This window comes from Limulus polyphemus, unplaced genomic scaffold, assembly GCF_000517525.1.
Source record: "Limulus polyphemus unplaced genomic scaffold, Limulus_polyphemus-2.1.2 Scaffold849, whole genome shotgun sequence".
In the NCBI taxonomy this organism is placed as follows: Eukaryota; Metazoa; Arthropoda; class Merostomata; order Xiphosura; family Limulidae; genus Limulus; species Limulus polyphemus.
Genome location: NW_013666459.1, coordinates 114,942 through 123,789, shown reverse-complemented (window position 1 = coordinate 123,789; position 8,848 = coordinate 114,942). Strand labels below are relative to the sequence as shown.

Below are 8,848 nucleotides of genomic sequence, written 5' to 3'. Positions count from 1 at the left end.
TGGATGGCAAACATGTAAAAATAATGCGCATTTATATGTATAAAGTGATGGAAAGTTATTGTTTTTGATAAATAACGATACAATTGTAATATAAGCTTCATTATAATGCCTTACAAAAGAAATTTAAAAAAAGAAAATCAGTGGCTTCACTTGGTAGATTTTCACAACTACGGAAGTCCATTCGTGCCACAATTTGGAAAAATCATAAAAATTACAAACAAACAAAATATAGAACAACATCATTTTGCTCACGTTGGTATTATTATTGTGTCTCCTTATGTTTAACAATATATTATATGAATTGTGTATTACCACATATATAAACAGTCGTATTTGTATATGGAAACCCCGGATATAAAACGTGCTAATATACGTAGCGAGTCTAAAGAATAGGTCTACATCCACTTATTGTATGAGTATTGTTGTTGTTGATAACAGTCAATAAGGTACGTAACTATAAAGCAAACACTTATTTAATGCTTGTTTATAAAATAATTTAAGAAATTAACACTACTTTTAATTAAAAACTAACACCCTGGAGGTATTTCATATGAAATAAGAAAGGTATCTATTTTATGTTTTAAATCCAATAGTTATAAGATTACTTTTAATGTATTTACAGATGGAAATACCGAACTCCTCTCACGTTTGTGTTATTCGTAAAGGAAGTTTACAGAATGAAAAAGCTATTGTGCAGTTACGACTGAAAGGGTCTGCCGGTATAAACATTGCAAGTACTAAACGTGGTGATAACACACTCACTGTTCCAGGGCAATATGTTCACACAAAATGTCGTCAAAATTACTGTAATCCAAATGTCATTTAACGTGATAGTAATACATCTTCACATATTCCTACATGTAAATTGCGTTTACTAAGATCTGGTAATGAGCAGTTTTGCTTTAAAGAACAGTACTTGTTTTGTGGCCAAGCTGCAAAATTATCTGGTAAAAAGCGAGGATTAGGTATGTTTCCTGTCAAAACTATAGACTTCCAAAACAGTATTACCAAAGTATGCATTGAACGTGCTGATAGGTGGGCTGATGAGGTCTGAGTGTAAGTGACTTGCCCGCAACAGATGCTATATATCATCAGTCCTGTAGTGTCAATTTTAGGACTAAGAAGTGTATTCCGGGGGTATTTTCACCAGAACAACAGACACATAGTAAACGATCGCGCGGAAGACTGTTGTCAGTTACCTTGAAGAAACGCAACGAGCTCAGTGGTTACTCTCATTGCCCTCGTGTGCAGAGGTAAATAACGCTATGCAGGATTTCAGTGGCACTGTTTATTACACAAGTAGTCAACCCAAAAGTGTGGCCAAGCCAGGAAGGAAAGGTACTACAAAGACACAAACGTACTCCTATCTTTTCTACTAGAAAGAAACCCGTTTATCCAAGACCCCCTTATTACGCAATATTGAAACCGGTGTGGCGTCTGATTCATCTGTAAATGTTTACAACGCAAAAGAAATCGGATCGAAAGTCTTGCAAAAAATGGTTGGTTAAAATGTAATGGAGTATACTTTCAAAAGATCCCAGCAAGCAGTGGCACTTATTACAAAGCCTGTAGTAAAATTAGATGGCGAGTCAATTCAGGTTAACCCCCAGCTACTTTATCAACGTCTTACGACAGTTGCAACTAGATCGGAAGAAGACATGTCACACATATTTGGATATGAACTTTGTAGTATTCCATCTGCACTGTTTGATCCATCAGGTTTTCCAAGGCAACCACAAAAACCAGCATTAGCCGATGCAATTTGGGGTTTAGGAGACTGTGGAAGACAGGAGTCTATTACTGAGAATGTTCAACGTGTGTTAGATGGCGGCTCATTATTACAGCGAATGCCATGGCAACAAGGCACAGATTTCGCAGATATTTGTAATGTGTACGTAGATTATATATCTAAAACATAAGTGGATCTAGTAATTGTGTTTGATGGCTACCAGTCATTACCATCAGAAAAGGATATAGCCCATATCCGGCGAACACATGGGGTTTTCGGTTCGAATGTTAACTTCAAAGACAGTACACTATTCAAAGGAAAAAAGAACACTTCTTAACGAACTCTGAAAACAAACAACGTTTTATTTACATGCTCGGGCGTCGACTTGAAAATAGGGGATGGAAAGATGTATATGCTGAAGACAATGCGGATCTTTTAATAGTCAAGACTGCAGTTGCTTGTGCAGAAACTCGTGAAACAATGGTGATCGGTGAAGACACGGATCTTCTCATATTGCTATGCTATCACGCTAATACTCAGAACTGTAATATCTTTTTCAAGTCATATGGGAAACAGACTACGTACAAAGCGGTAAGAATTTGGGACATTCCACAAACGAAGATCATACTTGGAGCAAACACCTGTTGCTATATGCCGTTCGTTCCTACTTCGACGGGTTGCGACACATCTCGCATTTATGGGATTGGAAAAGGGGCAGCACTTAAAAACTAGGATATGACCAACATTTAAGGGAGAGTGCAGAATTGTTTTGCAATCAGAGTAAAACAAGAGATGAAATACAAAAAACCGGAGAATAAGTACTTGTATGTCTGTATGGCGGAGTTCCAATTGAAGTATTGGATTTATTGCGCTTCAGACATTTTGCACGAAAAGTAATTTCAAGCACAACACACGTACACACACTTCCTCCAACATCCTCAGTCGCACAATACCACAGCATGAGGGTCTGTTTTCAAGTACAAACTTGGATCGACTCAAATGACAAAATGTTACCACAAGAGTGGAGATGGTCAGTTGTAAGCAATAGCTTATTGCCAATTAAGACACATTTACCACCAGCTCCAGAAAGCCTATAAAAATTATCAAATGCAACTGTAAAGCGAATTGTAACACTAAACGTTGTACATGTAGGAAGCATGGACTTGAGTGTTCTATAGGCTGTGGAGAATGTAGGGGTGTTAACTGTACAAATGTAACACAATTGACAGAATCTGACATAAATGAAGATACACAGAAGACACAATATAAAGAGGACAATGTGCCAGCTTCAAGATAGGATCGTCTGGTTGTAAAGGAAATATATAACGAATTTAATCCTATTTTAAATCAATGTGCGATATATTTTAATAACACCGGAAAGTCAATATAATTGGTTCTGGTTTGTGTATTAATTCAAGTAATACAACGCTGATGAATAGATATAGCAAATGTTTATAGAAGGATTTGTGTGTTTAGTCTCATTTTGTATACTCATTTTCTAGATGTGGCTGTCATTTAAAATAATATTGTTATATATTTTCTTTTGATGTGTGGGGTAATATAAATAAGTTAAAGAGGTGAATAATCATTAATTTGGGCTTCAGTTAAAACTCATTTATTTGGGTTCATCTTATCAACTATTATATATTATCTATTTGTGTATTTTTATTCATATATCAACGGAAAGAGTGTATAATGAGAGTATATGATTGCATATATCAAATCAAGTTGTTCTGTTTTCATGAGATATGTTAATAAGGAAAATGAAAATGTTATGCATTTCCTCCCGTTTAGATTTTTCTAGACTTTCTTGTGTAACTTCACAATACAAGCATTGTTTCTGTTGCAGTTTGTTTGATGTTGAGGTATGTTTTGCGTAGGCTGACTGGACTAAAGAGGGGTGAGACTGCAAATTCAAAATAGCAATATACAGAAAAACGTCACGCCTGTACTCAATTTCCACGACGTTGTCTTTTAATATACAATCTCTAACGTTCTCCTAACATCCTTGTAAATTTAAACTCACGTTCTCTAATATTATTTTAGGGTTTAACTCACGTTCTCTATTCTTCTTGTACGATTTGACTCTCATTCTCTAATCTTCTTGTAAGGTTTGACCCACATTCTCGAATCTTCTTGTAAAGTTTGACTCGCAACCCCTACTCTTCTGTAAGTTTTAACTCACATTCTCTAATCTTCTTGTAAGGTTTGACTCACAACCCCTACTCTTCTTGTAAGTTTTAACTCATATTCTCTAATCTTCTTTAAAATTTTAATTCATCGTATCTAATCTTCTTGCAAGGTTTGACTCATATTTTCTATTTCTCTTGTAAGTTTTAACTCACATTTTCTTAATCTACACCTTTTACACTGACATTTTTGGTGTATAATGCATATTAACATATTTCCAAAAGACATAGCTTAGAATATGACCTAGAATGGCGTCAATCATTTTATCGCAGGGTAGGCTCATAGCATCTCATACCATACCACTAACAATTATGTTTCTATTTCTATCCCCTCCATTTCTGAATTATTAGCATAACAATGAACTTCTGAAACACCCTGTAAATTACAACCCAAGTCCTAAAATAATACTGTTTTTCAGTTTTAAAACACTTATTCCCCAATGTAATGTTTCTTTTACATTACTCTGGAGGGGACAAGATTTACTTTCGACACACGTTTCAGTTGACTGGTTAAAAATTGTACGTAAATTACGGTTACTGCACGAAGAGCTTTACTATACTTTTTTTCACCACTTCCAGACATACGTAGCGTTAATGTTTAGTACAGAATATAAAAAAAAAGAATTAGAAATTATTCATAAGAAGAAAAAGAAGTATGTTGTCAAGTTTTATGTATATATGAGAAGGATTCTTTACAGTAGGTGCCTGTGACTTTTTGGTAATAAATTTCAACAATAAACAAACAGCACACAGTCCACTTGTTTTAAAATAATATATTAAAATACGTCAAACATATATATATATATATATATAAATGTTCGTTACACAATTAAATTCAGAGCTTTAAATAATCCCTTTTTTTTGTCAAAAGTTCACACAGGCTGGTTCGGTTACTTTAGAAGGCAATTGTCAAGACGAACTATTCTTCTCTACTCTTGTTATCACAAAGACAGTGATAAATTCACTTAGGTTACCCCGTGGGTTATCACAGTTGTATCTAGAGCTTTAAATCAGTCTCTTTTTAGGTTAAATGTCCACACGAGCTGGTTCAGTTACATTAGAACCCAATTGGCAAGACGAAGTATTCTTCTCTGCTCTGTTATTTCAATAAAGTCTGTGATAATTACACTTTAAAAGTCGCCACTATACTATCTTTATGGCTAAACTTACAAACACAGTCTAGATCTATTTGACTACATCTCTTACTAACTTTGTCTTACTTTCACTAACTGTCTTACACTGACTTGGTCGCCTATGTATGTATATATATATATATATATATTGTTGAACTGAGGCCTAGAACTTTGTACGAATTACGAGTCGTTAAGATGTAACAATTCTCAATGAAACAACCAGAAAAACTTAGAAGGTTCTAATAACATGACGCAACAACATAACAATCACAGACTAGTGAACTAAATAACACATGATTTGTACACAAGTTAGTTACGTAAACAAACTTGCGATAAATTATCGCTTCTAAAAATACTAAATTTACATTGGTGCTTTATAACTACAGTGTATCTAAATTATAACTCTCGCATTAAATGTATATAATGAGAGTTATTTTCATCATATCAGTTCTTGATAAACATACAAAGACACGAATATCCTGAAGTCAGCAGTTGGTAATTATGCAAACAATCACTCAGTATCGTGGAATAACAAATAATAATGTTACTTGAACGACCAAAATAGAAATCAAAATATAGCTAAAGCAATGTTATAAAGTGCGCCAAAAAGTCTAATAATTTCTGTTACGCCCCACACCAGATATTTATGCAGATCTTTATAAAATCACATGGGACACATTCTCGTGGATTCGTTTTAGTTTTGTACATATAAATAGGGACTAGAAAGGATCATACATTTACAAAGGTAAAAAGAAAGGAAAAGTAGCGTAATGACTAATTAACATCTAACGTAAAAATGCACACACATAGTAACATCCCCATTTTTTTCCCTTTAGTTCTTGTAAATGATAAATGACCAGATTTTAATCATATTTTACCAATGGCTACATAAGGTCTGCCACCCCTATACGTCCGCATAATAATCAATATATTACGATGTAGATGTTACAATTTCATTAATCACACGAAGGTGATTTTGTATAGAGTCAAACAGTCGTTTTCATTAGAAAAACAACGCACACCATTCAACACTGGTCTTTTGCAGTTTAGTGAACGTTGATTAGGTTAGGATACTCCCTATAGGTAAGGATTCCTGCGCATACTCCGAAACATCATCAAAATGATAAGGTAAGTTGATGGAAATTCTTATCTTTGTGTTTTCTGTTAGTATCATACATAAGGTAACAAGCTGTGTTTTCATAAGTTCCTGGTTTAAAAACTAATCGAGTTTTATCTGTGCCAATCTACTACCAGCATGCAGTTTCAGATGTCGGCTTCTTCTGGAATATCCTACACTATATATATATAATTTATTTATATAGAAAATTAATAGGAAAATCAAAAGGAAGTTAAAAACAACAAATCCAAACCTATGATAAATAACATTTAAATGAATAGAAGCAAGCCCAAACAAAAATTAAATTAAAGACGCTATTAATTTATGCAGCGCTTTTAATTTATATGTACAAGATTTCCCCAGTTGTTACAAATGCATTCTTCTCAATATTTATTTTTTATCCCTGTATACATTTCACGAAGTTGAACATATACAGATAAATATATTGAAAACTTATTTTTTAAATCAATTGCCTGAATTTACAGACGAATTCACAAGTTCTCCGAAAATACCAAGTAGACACTTGAAGTAAAAATTACTAGTAGTTTAGTTTTTATCGCGCCAATTTAGTGCATATATTAATCGTTCCTTTGAATTATCTACTTAAATCCTGTGACATGAAGCTTAAAATCAAGTTACACCAGTTTTAGCACACAAATTCATACGTAAAGAGAAAGTTTAGACGATCATGAAGTATGTGAAACACTACTAACGGAGATATACTCTAATATTATCTAATAAAATGAATTGCCTGTTTTCATACACAGCAGACTGAACTTGAATTACCTATCAAGATGATTTATTAACTTTATAACGAAGAACTTTACTGTCTAGGCCTAAGAACCATTGAAGTGAACATGTGGCATAATTACAGTTGTACAAACCTTATTGGTATTTATACATACAACGTCCAGTTAAAGTTTTCTCACAGCTTATATTCACTGTTATAGTTATCTTCATTTCGTGAATAACACAGATAAATAATGTCTTGGCGGTATTCTAGCTAATTCTCTACATTTGTCGTTTATTTAAAGAAAAATAACGATCAAAATGACTGAGGAACACACAATAAACTAGTTAAAGCGTAATCATAAAACTGCATCACGTCGAATTTCAGTATAAACTGAAAAAAAAACAACAAAAAACTATTCGAATACTGGTCTAAAAATCATCATTAATTAAAAACATGGAAAATGTGAATCAAACTTGCACATTAATCTTTACAACAAAATAATAATCATAAGCAAATAAGTATATGTTATCATTAAAACACGCGAAATTGTGCTTAGAACAAAGAACCAACAGATAAAACGACTTGAATGTAAAACAAAAGGCGACACGAGATAACTGAGCTATGTCGGAAATAAAAATGATGTCTTTAAGTTGGCCTTTCTGCTTCAATGTTGAACAAAAGTGTTTGTTACAAGAGGGTTTACCACCCCTTCGCTTATCATTTTATGCCCATTGCATTCATCTATATGTCCCCCCACTCCCGCCTATAACTAAAGTCACACTTAATTAATAACCCTCACAGTATGAGCTCACTATCCTATAACGTCATACCTCTCAAGAGCAGCAGCTTGAGGGAAGAATAGTTGAGGGACAAAAGAATCTTGACGGTGAGGAGCAACAAAAATTAACTAGAAAGCAACAGGAATGTGGTTAGCAACCATCTGCTATACTGCACGACAAAACCAGGTCATTGACGTCAAAAAGGCTTTGTATTTCGGAGTGCGACTGGTACCTTCCATTGTTGGGTAGGTCAGAAACGTATTTTTTTAATCTACCCAGTGCGTCTCTACAGCATAAAATGGAATCTCTCAAGACAACACAGCAAAAGTGCTGAATAAACTGGCATTTGGAGCTCTAATTTTGATGTTTCTGTTGAGTTGACTAAAAAACAAAAAATGAACAAACGTAACAACAACATGAAAGTAGGTGCCAACTGTCTTACATAAACAGCATAACTTTGTTGAAATGGTTTTAAAAACGAAAGGCTAAAGTGGCGATGTTCCAGAAGTCTTGAGAATAACAACAACATATTACGAAAACGTCCATCGACAAATACATTTGTTGGCGCTAGGATTTCATACAACACTCACTTCAACCAGCGGACTTCAAACAGCACATATATTACATTAATAAATTCAGATGGATGTTTTAAAACTAATAAAAAAATAATAAATGCTAAATGTTATAATATACAAAGCATTATAACATTTATTGTTACTTTCATTAACAGTATTAGTTATACTATATGGTATACTGAATGTCATTATTTATTATTATACTTTTGTTATTGAGACGATAGGTTAACATAAGTATTTTGGACTAACCTAAATCTCCTAAGCTGGCCGAACCTTGTACAATATTATTGTGATTGCGGCCGGAGATATGGTTAACAGCAAGAGTACCAAACTGACAAAACAATGCATTCTAACCTTTTATAACTAGAAACGCAAGAAGAGCATATTTAATTTACTATACTTATTGCCAGGTTGATTATTGATTTCGTTGTAACTACATTGCTTGCTCTGATCAGAATTTAATATTAATTTTTAAGAACTGACTATCACTGTAACGTTAACAAACTCTGAAATTCACATATCCTATGATAGTAACACAGTACACAGCGTGGTCAAAAGTAAATAGACAAAATAGACAAAATGAAAATTTTCAG

At 33.6% G+C, this 8,848-nt stretch overlaps 1 protein-coding gene across 4 annotated transcripts in view; it reads right to left on the bottom strand.

Annotated features, from left to right (window-relative positions):
* The window catches only part of LOC106460854 (zinc finger protein 608-like), a 158,022-nt gene that overhangs the window by 47,496 nt on the left and 101,678 nt on the right, over positions 1 to 8,848 (bottom strand). Inside the window, exon 1 of one of the 4 annotated variants that reach the window (XM_022387654.1) lies at positions 7,732 to 7,924. The exons of the other annotated variants lie outside the window; for them this stretch is intronic. The gene's annotated coding sequence lies outside the window, so the exon portion shown is untranslated. Of the gene's footprint in view, positions 1 to 7,731; positions 7,925 to 8,848 lie in introns of those variants that run through there. 4 annotated transcript variants of the gene reach the window in all.